At 38.6% G+C, this 18809-nt stretch overlaps 1 pseudogene; it reads left to right on the top strand.

The window, feature by feature from the left end:
- Positions 1–2884: 2884 nt before the first annotated feature.
- Positions 2885–18809, top strand: part of LOC113225032 — a 34207-nt pseudogene continuing 18282 nt past the window's right edge.

Raw genomic sequence — 18809 nt, forward strand, 5'->3', positions numbered from 1 at the left:
TGGATAAATAGTACCCCGAGCAGGCTGCTATTGCACCATTATTGCCAGCAATTATTTCACCAAGTGACACATCAGACAAAAAGTCAGCCACCTTCCTCCAGGAAGCGTCTTGGTAGCTACAACCAGACTTCTGTCTGATTTCTTTTTCTTAAATGGACAGAAGCTTGTTATTTCTCTCACTGGAAGCCTCTGCCTCCCTCTCCATTGTCTCCATTGTTGTAAGTAGAGTCGAGGTTTTAGATGCTGGCTTTATGGGACCTTGCATGGGTTTGATGCTGACTGTTTCCTGGGATGAGCTATGTAGTAGCCTTTTCATTCGTCCTTTCCAGGTTTCCTTTTTGCTCAGTTCCTCCCCAGCCTGTCATTATCCTTGACAGTTTTCCTTTTCTGGTTTTGGGAATGCAGATTAGAAACTGAACAGCCATGTCTCAAGAAGACAGCGTTGGATGTACTCTTGTTTTGATCAACACACCCAGCACTATGTGCAAGGTATTGTCTTAAGCATAATAACCACTATTAACTCACCCAATCTTCATAATAATGATGGTAGGTGACATTATTATCAGCCCCTTCTTTTTTCAAACAGGGAAACTGAGGAACAGGGGTGAAACAGAGGCTGCACAGCTAATGTTTAACACAACAGGATTCAGACAGGCAATTTGGCTACAGAGATTACCTGGCTGCCTTCCTGGCTGTGTGTGCTTATGGGAGGGATGTGGTCAGGCATCAGCACTGGGAGTCGGAAGTGGGATAACTAGTTTCTGGTTAGAAAATTGCAACAAGGGAGAGGCTAGATGTATCCATTGATACAGGGTTAGTTCCAGTGCCAGGGACGGAGTAAGGGCCTACATCTAAACCAGCCAATTCACTAAGAGACGCTTGTGGATGTGGGGGATACGGAGTGAGGGTCAGGATGGCATAGAGTGGGTTTGGGACCCAAGACAGAAGCTGGCAAGAGAGAGTTACTGGCAGATATTCTTAGGGGTTGGCTGTCTAATTGTTGATTCTGTAGCCACAGCTTGAATGTAGCTCAGCCAAAGGAGAATGTTTTCTGAAATCCTTACCTCTCTGTCTCCAAATATTATGTCAGAGGAACTACTTGTCTGGGTAGTCCATATATGTGTGCATTTTTCTTTTTTTTCCCCCCATAAAACATTATTTGGGTAGACTTTCAGCTTTAAGCAGACTATCAGAGCCTGAAAGTTCTGTCCATGCTTGATTTCCTGGAGTGACTTAAAGAGGGTGTGGTTTATTCAGATGGCACATTGGTGGCAATTACTAAGGCTGAGAACTTCGCTCTCCTATTTAGAGCAGGACTGAGAAAGTTCGTATTAGATAGCTTTTCACCATACATATGGCAGAATATTGTTACCTCTTCACCTCCTTTTCTCCTTTCCCCATTCCTACTCTTAGGAATTGTGCTCTGGCTAAAACTGACTAAAGAGGTAGATTATCACCAAAAACATTTGAATTGTGTTGAAAATATAGTAAAGCAAAGGTGCGCCTTGTAGGTGTTCCCAAATATTGGTTAATTGTTGGATTTATACATGTGCCATAATTCCCAGGAGTCCTTTTTTTTTTTTTTTTTTTTTTTTTTAGTTTTAACTTTCAAGCTTTTAAAGGTGAAGTCAACCAGAAGGTTAGGGTATATGGGAAATAATTTTCGAACAACTCTCATGTAAACTTATATTTTAGATCCTTCTTTGGAGTAAAACGGGTTCAGGCTTTTCACTGTTTGCAAGGTTATTTCTGAGTTGCAAAAGATCTATCTCTGTTTTTCCCTGTATTCCTTTATTCCTCCTGTATCCTGCATTCAATCATGGCAGCAGCAATCCCATGAAAGCATGAAGATACTCTTTTCTTGCATCTGTAGTGGAAACCACAGTAGCAGGCAGTAACTGTTTCATGTGTCAAATAGATGCATTCCTATCAATTTATAATGAGGACTAGAGAATTTAATTTTCACAAGCATTATTGAGAAACCAAAGCAAAAAAAAAAAAAAGTCATTAAGTTACAAGGATGTAACAAATGTAAATTAAAGCTATATACTGCAGGCCAGGCGTGGTGGCCTGTAATCCCAGCACTTTGGGAGGCCAAGGTGGGCGGATCATGAGGTCAGGAGATCGAGACCATCCTGGCTAACACGGTGAAACTCCGTCTCTACTAAAAATACAAAAAATTAGCCAAGCATGGTGGCGGGTTCCTGTAGTCCCAGCTACTCGGGAGGCTGAGGCAGGAGAATGGTGTGAACCTGGGAGGTGGAGCTTGCAGTGAGCCCAGATCATGCCACTATACTCCAGCCTGGGCAACAGAGTGAGAGTCCATCTCAAAAACAAAAACAAAAACAAAAACTACATACTGAAACCAAAGCAGACAAATCCATACATTGGTCCACCAAAAAGTGAGCATCCTAGGAACTATAGAAAACTTTATATTACCCAAAGAGTTGGGGAGAGTCAGTTTATCATCAGTTCTGGCAGGGGTGGGAGCAAAGGGGAAATAACTTTCCAGTAAACAAAATATATTGTCTGCACAGAGTTTAAAGGGAACGTGTGAAGGTTTTTGCCTATCCTATATCTACTCTTTCTTCTTATGGAACAGTTCTGTCATTTTCCTCTAGAAAATTGTCTGCTATATTTTCTGGCTGTGTGTTCAAGGAGGTATAATACCCACCCCCAGATCCAGGGATGGGCACTTAATCCAAGTCAGGTTAAGGAATATGTCCCCTTGGAAGTTTCCTGGACTAATAATTAATAGGATGTTATAAATCTGGAGCTGCCATTGCCAAGGGCTAAAGTTGGGAGGTGAGTCAGTCATGTTGAGCCAGGTGAGTGCTGTGTACTGAGCAGGGGTTGCAGTGCAGTGGGAGTGCAGACTGAAAAAATGCAGACCGCAGCACTACTCATTTCTCCAGCTCTGATGTGCTGCTGTACCAGGGGTCTAATCAGGCTTGTGTCTGCCCCCTTCTTGAATAGCCCAGAGAATTCATCCAAATAGCCTTCCTATAGCAGCTCCCTACTCCAGGTGGCCAGATGGGAGTTCTAGACCAGTGCTGTCTCACAGGACATTGACACAGCAGCCAAGTCGATTGGTGCTGAGGCAGCCACAGTAAGTGTTGCTGGTTCAGGGGCCGGCATTGGAACAGTGTTTGGCAGCTTGTTCATTGGCTATGCCAGAAACCCATCTCTCAAGTGGCAGTTCTTCTCCTATGTCATTCTGGGCTTTGCCTGTGGCCTTGGGGCTCTTCTGTTTGATGGCTGCCTTCCTCATCTTCTTTGCCCTCCCTGATGGTCACCTGCTTGTCCCTGCTGTTGCAACTCCATGTCATTCCTGGTGCTGGGGTGTGCTAAGCTTTACCATTAAATACAACATTTCTCAAACAAACAAACAAAACCAGGAGAGCTTGCTTGAGAATGAAGTCAGTACAGAACAAAGCAGACTCTAGAAACAAAACCATTTGATCTTTGACAAACCTGACAAAAACAAGAAGTGGGGAAAGGATTCCCTATTTAACAAATGGTGCTGGGAAAACTGGCTAGCCATAAGTACAAAGCTGAAACTGTATCCCTTCGTTACACCTTATACAAAAATTAATACAAGATGGATTAAAGACTTAAATATTAGACCTAAAACCATAAAAACCCTAGAAGAAAACCTAAGCAATGCCATTCAGGACATAGGCATGGGCAAGGACTTCATGACTAAAATACCAAAAGCAATGGCAACAAAAGCCAAAATAGACAGATAGGATCTCATTAAACTGAAGAGCTTCTGCACAGCAAAAGAAACTACCATCAGAATGAACAGGCAACCTACAGATGGGAGAAAATTTTTGTAATCTACTCATCTGACAAAGGGCTAATATGCAGAATCTACAAAGAACTTAAACAAATTTACAAGCAAAAAAAAACAGCCCCATCAAAAAGTGGGCGAAGGATACAAACAGACACTTCTCAAAAGAAGAGATTTATGCAGCCAACAGACACATGAAAAAATGCTCATCGTCACTGGTCATCAGAGAAATGCAAATCAAAACCACTGTGAGATACCATCTCACACCAGTTAAAATGGCAATCATTGAAAAGTCAGGAAACAACAGATGCTGGAGAGGATGTGGAGAAATAGGAATGTTTTTACACTGTTGGTGGGAGTGTAAACTAGTTCAACCATTGTGGAAGAGAGTGTGTTGATTCCTCAAGGACCTAGAACTAGAAACACTGTTTGACCCAGTGATCCCATTACTGGGTATATACCCAAAGGATTATAAATCATGCTGCTATAAAGACACATGCACACTATGTTTATTGCGGCACTATTCACAATAACGAAGACTTGGAACCAACCCAAATGTCCATCAGTGATAGACTGGATTAAGAAAATGTGGCATATATACACCATGGAATACTATGCAGCCACAAAAAAAGGATGAGTTCATGTCCTTTGCAGTGACATGGATGAAGCTAGAAACCATCATTCTCAGCAAACTATCGCAAGGACAGAAAACCAAACACCACATGTTCTCACTCATAGGTGGGAATTGAGCAATGAGAACACCTGGACACGGGGTGGGAAACATCACACCCCAGGGCCTGTCATGGGGTAGGAGGCAGGAGGAGGGATAGCATTAGGAGAAATACTTAATGTAAATGACGACTTAATGGATGCAGCAAACCAACATGGGACATGTATACCTATGTAACAAACCTGCATGTTGTGCACGTGTACCCTAGAACTTAAACTATAGTTTGAAAAAAGAAAAGAAAGAAAGAAAAACAGTCAACTGCCTGGGTGAAGTGGCTCATGACTGTAATCCTAGCACTTTGGGAGGTCGAGGCAGGCAGATCATGAGGTCAGGAGATCAAAACCATGCTGGGTAACACGATGTAACCCCATCTCTACTAAAAAAATATTAAAAAATAGCCAGGGTTGGTGGTGGGCACCTGTAGTCCCAGCTACTTGAGAGGCTAAGGCAGCAGAATGGCGTGAACCTGGGAGGTGGAGCTTGCAATGAGCTGAGATCACACCACTGCACTCCAGCCTGGGCAACAGAGTGAGACTCTGTCTCAAAAAAAAAAAAAAAAAAAAAAAACCAAAAACGAAAACAGTTGACCTTTGTATATTAACTTTTTATCCTGCAACTTTGTTATACTTACTTATTTGTTACAGAAGGGTTTAAAAATTATTTGGTATTTTCTACATAGACAATCACATTGTCTACAGACAATTTGGTTTCTTTCTTACCCAACTGTATGCCTTTTATTTTAGCTTTTTATTCTATTGCACTAGGGACTTCAAGTATGGTGTAAAAAAGAGCGGGGAGAAGGGCCATTCTTGCTTTGTTCTCAGTCTTAAGGAGAAAGCATCCATTTTTCCCCACTGAGGATGATGTTATCTGGAGGTTTGTTTGTTTTGTAGATGTTCTTTATCTAATTGAGGAAGTGCCCCCAGTTCTATTTTGCTGAAGTTTTTTTTATCAGCAATTTATATAACCATATAATTTTTCTTCTTTCATCTGTAGATGTGGTGGATTACATTGATTGGATTTAGAATGTGGAACAGCCTTGCATACCTTGAATAAATCCTACTTGACCATTGTGTGTAATTTATACATGGTTGAATTTTATTAGCTAATTTTTGGGGGAATATTTTTTGCTAATATTTTGTTGAAGGCACTGGAGGATACTGGTCTCTATTTTACTTTGTTGTAATGCCTTTATCTTGTTTTTGGTATTAAAGTAATACAGTTCTCAAAAAATAAAAATAAAAACAAAACAGGAGAGCTTGCTTGAGAATGAACTCAGTGCAGAAGAAGGCAGACTCTAGAAACAAAAAGACAACACATGATGTCACTGAGCACGCTGAGCTCACCGTGCTGGCCTAAAGCCGTGATACTGGACTTTTAGACGCATAAGCAAATAATCCACCTTTTTTGTTTAAGGCAGTTTTAATTATATTTCCATCCTTCGCCACTGACTAATATAAAACTGCACTTACTCCCTTAAGCTCATAAGATGTTTTATAACTAAGGGTATTTTTTTGTTTCTGAATCAGCACCAGGAAGATACATACATAAGTACTGGGAAACAAATATTTCAAGCTCTAGCGCTGGGCAAACTTTTTCTTAAAGTGCCAAATAGTAAAATTTTAGACTTTGTGGACCAAGAGGCAAAACTCAGGACACTATATAGACACTTATATAGCCATCTGCAATAGTTCGAATGATAATGTCCCCTCCAAAATTCATGTCGAAACTTATTCCTGATGCAACAGTATTAAGGTGTTGCTTTTGGGAGGTGATTAAGTTCTGAAAGTTCTGGCCTCACAAATGGAATTAACACCCTTATGAAAGAGCTCAAGGCTGAAGGGAGAGTTCTCTTGTCCTTCCATACTTTCCATCATGTGAGGACACACCGTTCCTCCACTCTGGAGGATTCAGCAAAAAGGCGCCATCTTGGAAGCAGACAGCAGCCCTCACCAGTTGCCAGTCCTGCCGATGCCTTGACCTTGGACTTCTCAACCTCCAGAAATGTGAGAAACAAATGTGTATTGTTTATAAATTACCCAATCACATGTATGCTGTTAAAGCAGCACAAACAGACTAACATAACACACTATTTTAAATGCAACAATTTTGAAAGGTAAAAACCATTCTTAGCTCCCTTGCTATTAAAAAAAAAATCAGCCTCATATATTTGACCTGCAGGCCCTACAAAAAAATGGCTTATCTTATTTTGAGCGTTCTTTCTTTTTCTGTTTCTTAGAAGAACGTATTTGCTCATTTCATTGTTACCCTTCAAGAATCAGTACCAATATCTCCTTACAATGGCCCTTCCTGAGACTGCATAGGTTGGGTCCTATGTCCTCTCTTCCATGCTTTACATTTCTAGACTCATAACCTTTACTCAGTTCCTTCACTCATTCTGACATTTTAAAATTGTGAAACTTCAGGCATATAAAATGCTATAAAATACTAAAGTAAACACTTGTGTAATATGTGTACAACTGAGCATGACAGTTAATAGATGACCCATACATTTGAATCCTATTTTGTACCTTCCCTGAAACACATTTTTCTCTCTGTTAGACAGGTACTCTCCACCCGTGATTTGGTACCTATCCTTCTTTTCATATCATTATAATTGTATAGCATCTCCAGTTATTCCTATATGTGTAAGCATAACATTGTTACATGTTTAAAGCTTTATAAAAATATATGAATTTTCCTAAAATTTACTTTCTTTTGCTTTTTCTTTTTTTCACCTTAGCATTGCATCTGTGTGAGAGTCATCAAAGTTGATTTATGTAGCTACAATTCATTAATTCTTACTGCTCTATTGAAATGCATTTGATGAATACACCACACTCTGTCTATTCTGTTGACGAACATCAAGGCTGCTTCCAATTTTTAGCACAAATATATATGTGCTGCACTGAAAGTATTTTGCCTGCCACCTTGTGCACATCTGGGAGAACACTTCCGTAGTTATCATATACGCAGAGGCAGAATTGCTTGGTTGTGGGTGACGTACATCATTTTTTTTTTTTTTTTTTTTTTTTGAGACGGAGTCTTGTTCTGTCGCCCAGGCAGGAGTGCAGTGGAGCGATCTCGGCTCACTGCAAGCTGCGTCTTCTGGGTTCGCACCGTTCTCCTGCCTCAGCCTCTTAAGTAACTGGGACTACAGGCGCCTGCCGCCACGCCCGGCTAATTTTTTTTTTTTTTTTTTTTGGATTTTTTAGTAGAGACAGGGTTTCACCATGTTAGCCAGGATGGTCTCGAGCTCTTGAACCCGTGATCCTCCCCTCTCCGCCTTCCAAAGCGCTGGGATTACAGGCGTGAGCCACCGCACCCGGCCCCCGATGTACATCTTAAAGTATGCTAATGATTACTTTACTTCTGCCCCGTAAGTGAACCCATTCCGCTTCTTCTCTGCAGTGTATAAGAGTACTCATTGCTCCAAATCGCTACTAAAATATGGTATTGTTAAAAACTTTTAAGCTTTTAATGGAGATTTTCCAACATAAAAAAATAGACAAACATAATGAGTCCTAAGTATCCGTTACCCAGTTTCAAGAATTATCATCTCATAGTCAATATTGTTTCATGTGTGCTGATATCCACTTCCCTTATCACATGTCATTTTTTAGCAAACCACAGGCATAAAAATCATTATTGGCTGGACGCGGTGGCTCACGCCTGTAATGTTCAAAACTAGTCTGACCAACATAGAGAAACCCCGTACTAAAAATACAAAATTAGCCAAGCGTGGTGGCACATGCCTGTAATCCCAGCTACTCTGGAGGCTGAGGCAGGAGAATCACTTGAACCCAGGAAGAGGAGGTTGCAGTGACCCAAGATCACACCATTGCACTCCAGCCTGGGCAACAAGAGGGAAACTCTGTTTCAAATAAATAAATAAATATCGTTATCATTTAATTTGTAAATATTGTATTGTATTACAACTTTAAGATTTTTTTTTATTAAGAAATGACCACAATGCCATTACCACATCTCCAAAAAAAAAAAAATTGTTACCAACAAATATCAATAGTGTCAGTATCATCATAAGCATTTCTAATAGTTTTAATCAGTATCAAATAAAATTCACATATTGGAAATGATTAATGTCTCATGTATATTTTTGGCCTGCAGATTCTTTTTCCTATTTTCTGTTTCCCCACTTCCTTTACTTGTTAAAGAAATTAAATGTTTTGTCTTGTAGAATTTCCCAGGGACTGGATTTTGCTGATTGCATCTCCATGATGTTGTTTGATATGACCAGTAAGTTGTTAGTTAAGACTATAGGCTACAGGGTTGGTATTGTATTTTTCCATTGTAATGCCTGGTTATCTGTGATTCCTTGTGATTTTAGCAGTTGGTACTCAATCTCTATATTTGTAATTTGTTTGGTACTGCAAAGTGTTTAATTCTAATTTTCTCACCCCTTCTTAACTGAATAGCTGCAATACTTCTATAAAGAGAAACTTTGCCTTCTACTGCTGAGTTACTTAGTAGTAGAGTTCATACAGTAAAGATGAAACAAAAATTATTTGTTTTATAATATTTATCTGTTCTTGAAAAAAATGAGTTGGTTTACAACCACTCTTCAATGATGACTAATAAATTTATTTTTTGTATTATTTCAAATTCAAAATAATAAAGTATAAAAGCTCATGAATTTAAATATAATTGATGGAGTTCAATCCATCTCAGTTCTTGTTCTTTCTGATACTCAGATTTTTCAACTTTGTCTGATGGAGCCTCTTTGAGTTGGACCTTGAGTCACTTGGACAGTTTTGATACCCTTCTTATTGTTTTCTATAGTAGGATATTGCATGCTCATTTATATTTATCCTGGCCCAGGTCTGAAATTATCCACTTCTCCAAGGATCCTTGGTATGTGTGTGCTTGTGTGTGTGTGTGTGTGTGTGTGTGTGTGTTTCAGTGGGAATGGCATTTGGCATTTACAATCTGGGCACTGCAAGATGTTGATGAAATAATTTAATGCTTGTTAATCTGATAGATATGTAATAGTAGCTCACTGTGGTTTTAATTTACATTGCTTAGATAATCACCTAGGTTGAGTGTTTGTAGGAGTATTCTGATCATGTCAGTTTATGTTCCAAGTTGTCAATTCACATCTATCATTAATTTTATTCCATTTGATTGTCTTTTTTATTGAGTGTGGAGGGTTCTTTAGATATTTTATATACCTGTTCTTTATTGGCTATATTTGTTTCAAAAAATTGCTCCTAACCTGTGCCCTTTTTTTTTTTACTGCTGCTACACTGTTTTTTAATGAGATAATTTCTTAAGTTGAATGCAGTTAAATGTACTTTGGTTTTGTGGGTTGTGCTTTTTCCTATCTTGCAAAATAATTTCCCAAAGAAGACAACATCATGAATGGTATCAGGAGGAGCCATGCAAATCCTCTCCTGAGTGAAATAATTATAATTGGTAAATAAAAAATGCACTAGAAAGACTCAGTAGTAGATTTCAGTTGTCAGAAGAAACAGCTAACTTGAAGACAGATTGATAAAGAATATGCATGATGGCGCATGCCTGTAGTCCCAGCTACTTGGGAGGCTGAGGCAGGAGAATCACTTGAACCTGGGAGGTAGAGGTTATAGTGAGCCGAGATCACACCACTCCAGTCTGGCGACAAAGCAAGACTCTGTCAAAAAAAAAAAAAAAAAAAAAATGCAATACAAGACAAAGGTACAAAGGAGAGAAAAGCAGAATAAATAAAAATAATCAGAGTCTAACCAGAAAGTAGAATAAACAGATGTGGGACACCATTAAGGATACAAGAGAGAGGAGAGAGTGGAACAGGAAAAAATATTTAAAGAAATAATGGCCTGAGATTTTCCAAATTTGATGAAAATTTGATGAGCACATAACACAGAAATAGAATATATTTGAGAATAGCACAAAAGAGGCAATCTGGAACAAAGCTATATTGGAATAGAGAAATTACAATAGATAATACCTAAAATCCACAAAAGCAAATGAAGAAACGAGAAATGATAAATGTGAAGGTTACCGTTTTAAAACTATATAAATATATACTTGTTCTCCTTTCATCTTTCTGCTTTTTTAAGAAACATACAATATATTAAGTAATAATTATAACAATGTATTATTGGGTTTCTATCATATATAGATATAAGATATGAAAAGTAATAACAAAAAGATAAAGAGAGAATATAACTATATATCAGTAACATTTCTATATCTCATTTGGATTAAGTTAGAAGCAGATTCTGGCGAGATATGTATTACAAGCCAAAGAACAATCACTAAGAAAATAACTTTAAAAAATACAGTAAAAATATTGAAAAATTAATATGTTATATGTTCAATGAATGCAAAGGAAAGCATAAAGGAGCTATAGATAAAAAAGACATGAGACATATATGAAATGAAAAGTAAAAGGTAGAAAATGACACGTTCAAAAATTAATTCAAATAGATCAAGGATTCAAAGTAAGAGCTAAAACTATTAAATCCATAGAAGAAAATACAGGACTAAGTAAGTCTTCATGGCTCTGAATTGGTCAGTCTTCTTAGGAATGAAACCAAAATCACAAGGAAGCAAATAAATAATAGATAAATTGAGTTTATCAATTTTAAAAACATTTACACCAAAAATATTATTTAGAGAGTGAAAAGACAATTCATAATATGAGAAAAAAATTGCAAATCAGTTATTAATTATGAACTTACAACTATAATGTGTAAGAAACTATTACCACTCAACAACAAAAATCCAGTTAAAAATAGTCAAGGAATCTCAATATACATTACTCCAAAGAAGATAAACAAATGGCCAATAAGCACATGAAAAGGTGCTCCACATCATTAATTATCATGGAAACACAAATAAAAACCACAAGATGACATCACTTCACATCCAGTAGGATGGCCACATATACATTAAAACAAAAATAGTAACAAGTGCTGATGAGTATGTGGAGAATTTGAAACCCTCATGCATTGCTGGTAGAAATGTAAAATGGTGCAGCCCCTTTGGAAAACAAATTGGTAGCTACTCAAATGGTTAATATAGAGTTATCGTATGACCTAGAAATTCCACTACTAGGCATTTCCCCAGGAGAAATGAAGATAATTGCCCACAAAGAACTTTCACATGAATGTTCGCAGTGGTACTATTTGTAATTGCCAAAAAGTATAAAACAATCAAAATTTGTAGTTGATTAATGAATGTGGTACATCCACATAATGGAATACTATTTAACTATGAAAAGGAATAACGCATTGATCTTTGCTACAACATGAGTGTACCTTCAAAAACAAAAAAAAAAAGTTGACACAATCAACAGAGTGAAAAGGCAAGCTGAAATTATATGTATCTGATAAGGAGAGTATCCGGTACACATAAAGAACTCTCACAATTCAACAACAAAAAAATGAAATAATCCAAGATACAAAGTCTGGGCATGGTGGCTCATACTTGTAATCCCAGCACTTTGGGAGACCAAGGCAAGCAGATCACCTGAGGTCAGGAATTCAAGACCAGCCTGGCTAACATGGTGAAACCCAGTTTCTACTAAAAATACAAAACATTAGCCAGGTGTGGTGGTGTGCACCTGTAATCCCAGCTACCCAGGAGGCTGAAGTAGGAGAATCACTTTAACCCGGGAGGCAGAGGTTGCAGGGAGCCAAGATGACACCATTGTACTCCAGCTTGGGCAACAAGAGTAAAATTCCATCTCAAAAAAAAAAAAAAAAAAAAAAAAAAAAAAAAAAAAAAAAGGAAAAGAAAAAAGAAAAGAAAAAGATATGGTTTGTCTTTTCCTAAGCCATAGGCTTCCTTCATTCCCCTCTCTCCCTCCTTCCCTCCTCCCTCCCTCCTTCCCTCCTCCCTCCCCCCCCCCCCCCTCCCCCCCCCCCTCCTTCCTCCCCCCCTCCCTCCTTCCTCCCCTCCTTCCTTCCTCCTTCCTTCCTACCCTCCTTCCTTCCTCCCTCACTCCTTCCTTCCCTCCCTCCCTCTTTCCTTCCTCCCTCACTCCCTCCTTCCTTCCTTCCTCCCTCCCTCCTTCCTCCTTCCTTCCTCCTTCCTTCCTTCCTCCCTCCCTCCTTCTTCCTTCCTTCCTTCATTTCTTCCTTTCTTCCTCCCTCTTTCCTTTCTCCCTCACTCCTTCCTTCCTTCCCCCTTCCTTCCTCCCTCACTCCCTCCTTCCTTCTTTCCTTCCTCCCTCTCTCACCTCCCTTCTTCCTTCCTCCTTCCTTCCCTCCTCCCTTCATCCCTTCCTCTTTCCTTCCCTCCTTCCTTCCTCCCTTCCTCTTTCCTTTCTTCCCTCCCTCCCTCCCTTCCCTCCTTCCCTCCTTCCTTCCTTCCTTCCTTTTCTGTCCTTCCTCCTTCCCCTTTTTCCCTGCTTCTATATCTTTACTGTATTGGTTAAGACTTCCAGATTAATATAAAGTAGAGATAGTAATAGTGCAAACTCTTCTTTTATTCCCATTCTAAAAGTAAATAATGTCAAATTTCAACAATGAAGTAACCTGTTTGCTGCCATTTTTTTTACACGCCCTTAGTCGGTTTATGGAAATTTCTTACTTTTCTTAGTTTGCTAAGTTTTTTTAATGTAATGGAATGATGACTTTTTAACAGACTTTGCATCTGTTGCCATTATCATATGTAAGCTTTTTCTTTTGAAAAAATAATTTATTAAATTTTACAATAATTTTTAAAATGAAAACCAAACTTGCATGCTTGTGTTAAATCCAACTTGGTTTTCATGTATCATCTTTTTAAATAATACATTACTAAATTTAGTCTGCTTGTATTCTGTTTAGGGCTTTTGCATGTTGTATGTTAGTGAATATTAACAGCATGTAATTTTTCTCTCTCATTTTCCAAGGTCATTCTCCTTTTTTTATACTCTGGAATAACTTGCATTATACTGAAATAATTTATTCCTCAAATGTAGATACAAAGAAAACTCTAAACTTGGATAGGTTCACCAGACAGTCTACCAATTAATTCTTTGATCTCTATTTGACTTTCCTCTTATTTCTTAAACCAATTTTCATGTTTTATTTTTTATTACAATTTTAACTTAAGAGCCACAGAAGCGGGGTGGAGCAAGAAGGTGGAATAGCAGGCTGCATCTTTCATCCCCTCAGGAGGAACACCAAACTTAACAAATATTTACACACACAAAAAAGCACCTTTTTAAGAACCAAAAATCAGATGAGTACTCTCTGGTTTTAACTGATGAGTACCTGGTTTTAACTTCATATTACTGAAAGAAGTACTGGAAAGGTCATGAAAAACAGTCTTGAATCGCCGATGTCACCCCCTCCTCCTGGCAGCTGCTGTGTGGCACAGAGAATCTGTGCATTTAGCAAGGCAGAATGCAATTGCGTTCAATGATTGCATTGAACTCAGTGCTGCCCTGACACAGCAGAAAGCAGAACTGGTCTGTACTTAACTGATGCCTACCTATGGAGGGAGCATCTGGACTGGCCCTAGCCAGAGGAGAATTCCCCATCCCAGCAGTTGGAACTTGAGTTCCAGCAAGCCTCACCACTGCAGGCTGGTGTGCTCTGGGACCCTAAATAAACTTGAAAGGCAGTTTAGGTCACAAGTACTGCAACTTCTAGGAAAGCCCTAGTGCTGAGCTGGGCTCAGAACCAGTGGCCTTGAGAGACGTGTGACCTACTAAGACACCAGCCAGAGTGGCTAAAGTAGTCCTTGTGCCACCCATCCCTGAACCCAGGCTGCACAGCTCATGACTCCAAAAGAGACTACTTCCTCCTGCTTGAGGAGAGGAGAAGAAAGAGTAATGAGGACTTTTGTTTTATATCTGGGATAGCAGCTCAGTCACAGCGGGATAGAGCACTGGTCAGAGTCTTGAGTTCCCCAGTCCAGTACCTGAATCCCACATGACATTTAGACATATCCTGGGCCAGAAGAGAACCTGCTGCCTCAAAGGGAAGGACTCAGTTATAGCAGTCCCCATCACCTGTAGTGATACCCAGGAGGTATGCTGTGGGTCTTGGGTGAGATTGTGAGATGTAATTGGTGTCAGGTGAAACAGCAGCACGTTCCCAGCTGTGGTGGCTATGGTTTGAGAAAAGCAGATGGAAAAGTAAAGGAGACTTCGTCTTGTACCTCAGGTACCAGCTTGGCCCACAGAGATTTAGAGCACCAGGCAGGCTCTTAGGGTCCCCGATTCTAGGCATTGGCTTTTGGATTGCATTTCTGAACCTGCTCTGAGCCAGACAGAAGCCCACCACCCTGAACGGTGACTCCCAGGCCTAGCAACTTTCACCACAAGCTGACTGAAGAGCCCTTGGGCTTTAAGTGAACATTGGTGGAAGTCTGACAGTACTCCACGTTGGACTGTGGTTGTGGTGGCCATGTGGCGAGGCTCTCTGCCTGTGGAAAAGGGAGGGAAGAGTAAGAAAGACTTTGTTTCATGGTTTGAGAGTCAGCTCAGCAGCAGTACAATTGAACACTGGTAGGTTTTAACTCCCATCCGTGGTTTCTGTATGGCATCTCTGGACCCACCTCAGGCCTGGGAAACTTGATACCCTGAAGGAAAAAACACAAGCCTGTCTCACTTCACCATCTGCTGATTGTCCAGTCCTAGGGTCTTGAGCAAACATAGATAGTAGATAGACAGAGGTTACAGCAAGCCTTGGGCAAGACCCAGTGGTCTGCAGGTTTCAGGTCTCACCCAGTGCAGTCGCAGTGGTGTTGGTCACAGAGGTGCTTGTGTCACCCTACTCAAGCTCCAGGTGGGTCAGCACAGAGAGAGAGAGAGACTCTGTTTATTTGGGAGAAAATAAGGGAAGAAAATGAGCGTCTCTGCTTGGTATTCCAGAGAATTCTTCTGGATCTTATCCAAGACCACTAAGGTGGTACCTCCATAAATCGGCAAGAAACACAGCATTACTGGACCATGGGTCCCCCCTAATGCAGATATAGCTTAGATTATAACACCCAAGTTCTTTGGATTCCTGGAAATCCTTCCCAAGCAGGATGGGTACAAATAAGCCTAGGCTGCAAAAACTAAAATAAATACTTAACTCTTCAATATCCAGACACCAATGAATATCTACAAGCATCAACACCATCCAGGAAAACATGACCTTATCACAGGGAATAAGGCACCAGGGCCCAATTCTGGAGAGACAAAGATAGGTGACCTTTCAGGCAGAGAATTCAAAATAACCACTCTGAGGAAACTCAAAGAAATTCAGGATAATACCAAGAAGGAATTCAGAATTCTATTATATAAATTTAACAAAGAGATTCAAAAAATTTAAAAGAATCAAGCAGCAATTCTGGAGTTGAAAAATACAATTGACATACTTAAGAATGCATCAGAGTCTTTTTAGCACCATAATTAATCATGCAGAGGAAAGAATTAGTGAGCTTGAAGCAGGATTTTTTGAAAATACACAGAGGAGACAGAAGAAAAAAGAATTGAATAGCCTGAAGCTCACCTGCAAGATCTACAAAATAGCCTCAAAAGGGCAAATATGAGTTATTACCCTTAAAGAGGAGGTGGAGAAAGAGGTTGGGGTAGAAAGTTATTCAAAGGGATAATAACAGAGAATGTTCCAAACCTAGAGGAAGATATCAATATCTAAGTACAAGAAGGTTATAGAACACCAAGCAGATTTAACCTAAAGAAGATTACCTCAAGGCATTTAATAATCTAACTCCCAAAAGGCAAGGATAAAGAAAGGATTCTAAAAGCAGCAAGAGAAAATAAACAAATGGTATACAATAGAACTCCAATATGTCTGGCAATAGATATACAAGGTTTTCAGTGTAAACCTTATGTGTGCTGAAGGGGGAAAAAAACTTTTACCCTAGAATAGTATACCCGGTGAAAATATCCTTCAAACATGAAGGAGAAATAAAGGCTTTTCCAGACAAATAAAAACTGAAAAACATCACCGACACCAGACCTATCCTACAAAAACTGCTAAAGGGAATATTTTAATCAGAAAGAAAAGGACATTAATGAGCAATAAGAAATTGTCTGAAGGTACAAAACTTGCTGGTAATAGTAGGTAAATAGAAAAACACAGAATATTATAACATCGTAACTGGTATGTAAACTACTCTTAAATATAAAGAATAAAAGAACCAATAAAAAATAATAGCTACAACTTTCCGAGACATAGACAGTATGAAGTATAAATTGAACAAAGAAATTTAAAAAGTGGGGGATGAAATTAAGGTGTAGAGTTGTTATTAGTTTTCTTGTGATTTGTTTATGCAAACAATGTTATTATCTGCTTAAAATAATGATTATAGGGTAGTACTTGTTAGGTTCATGGTAACATAAAATCAAAACACATGCAACTGATACACAAATAATAAAAAGCAGGAAATTCAATCATATCATTAGAGAAAATCACCTTCACTAAAACAAAGATAGGAAGGAAGGAAAGAAGGAAGAGATGACAACAAAACAGCCAGAAAACAAATAACAATAGGGCAGGACTAAGTCCTTACTTATCAATAATGGCATTGAATGTAAATAAACTAAACTCTCCAATCACAAGAAATAGAATAGCTGAATGGATTTAAGACCAAATGATATGTTGCCTATAAGAAACACACTTCACCTACAAAGACACACATAGACTGAAAATAAAGGGATAGAAAAAGATATTCCATACCCATGGAAACCAATAAAGAGAAGGAGTAGCTATACTTATATAAGACTAAATAGATTTCAAGACAAAAAGTATAAAGAGATTAAAAAAGGCCACTATATAATGATAAAAGGGTAAATAGGGGTTATTATAGAGGGGTTATTAAATGGTTTATTATAAAAGGGATATAATAATTGTAAATATATGTGCACCCAACACTGGAGCACTCATATAAAGCAAGTATTATTAGAGCTAAAGAGAGAGACAGACCTGAATACAATAATAGTTGGAGACCTCAACATCCCACTTTCAGCATTGGACAGACCTTCCGGACATACAATCAACAAAGAAACATCTGACTTAATCTGTATTTTAGACCAAATGGACCTAATAGATATTTACAGAACATTCATCCAATGGCTACAAAATGCATATTATTCTCCTCAGCCCATATATCATTATCAAAGGTAGACCATATGTTAGGTCACAAAATAAGTCTTAAAACACTCAAAAATTGAAATAATATCAGGCTTCTTCTCTGACCACAATGGAATAAAATTAGAAATCAGTTACTTGGGAATTTTGGAAACCCTACAAATATATAGAAATTAAACAATATGCTCCTAAATGACCATTGGACCAATAAAGAAATTAAGAAAGAAATTGAAAAATTTCTTGAGACAAATGATAATGGACGCACAACATACCAAAACTTATGGGATACTGATATGGTTTGGCTTGGTGTCCCCACCCAAATCTCATACTGAATTGTAATACCTATGTGTCAGGGGTGGAACCTGGTGGGAGGTGACTGAATCATGGGGGAGGATTTCCCCCATGCTGTTATTGTAATAGTGATTGAGTTCTCACGAGATCTGATGGTTTAAAAGTGTGGCACTTCCCCCACCACCTGCCTCTTCTCTTCTGCTGCCATGTAAGATATGCCTTGCTTCCCTATAACCTTCTATCATGATTGTAAGTTTCATGAGACCTCCCCAGCCATGCAGAACTGTGAGTCAATTAAATCTTTTTTGTTTATAAATTGCCCAGTCTCAGGTAGTTCCTTAGAGTAGTGTAAAACAGACTAATACAGATATGGTGAAAACAATACTAAGAGGGACATTTATAGCTGTAAGTGCCTACATCAAAAAAGAAGAAAAACTTCAAATAAACATTGTAGCAATGCATCTTAAAGAACTAACAAGTAAGAGTAAACCAAACCAAAAATTAGTCGAAGAAAAGAAATAATAAGGATCAGAACAGAAATAAATGAAATTGAAATGAAGAAAACAATACTAAAGATCAATGACAGAAAAAGTCAATTTTTCTAAAAGTTAAACAAAATTGACAAGCCTTTAGCCAGACTAAGAAAAAAAGAGGAAAAAAAAAAAAAAAAAAAAAAAACAGAGAGAAGAGCCAAATAAATAAAATCAGAGGAAAAAAAATGAGACATTACTACTGATACTGCAGAAATTCAAAGTATCATTAGTGGATACTATGATCAACTACATGCTGATAAATTGGAAAATCTAGAAGAACTGGATAAATTCCTACACACATAAAACCTACCAAAATTGAACCATGAAGAATGGTTGTTCAAAACCTGAACAGACCAATAACAAGTAACAAAATTGAAGCTGTAATGAAAAGTCTCCCAGTGAAG

This window comes from Piliocolobus tephrosceles, chromosome 9 (genome assembly GCF_002776525.5).
Source record: "Piliocolobus tephrosceles isolate RC106 chromosome 9, ASM277652v3, whole genome shotgun sequence".
Lineage (NCBI taxonomy): Eukaryota > Metazoa > Chordata > Mammalia > Primates > Cercopithecidae > Piliocolobus > Piliocolobus tephrosceles.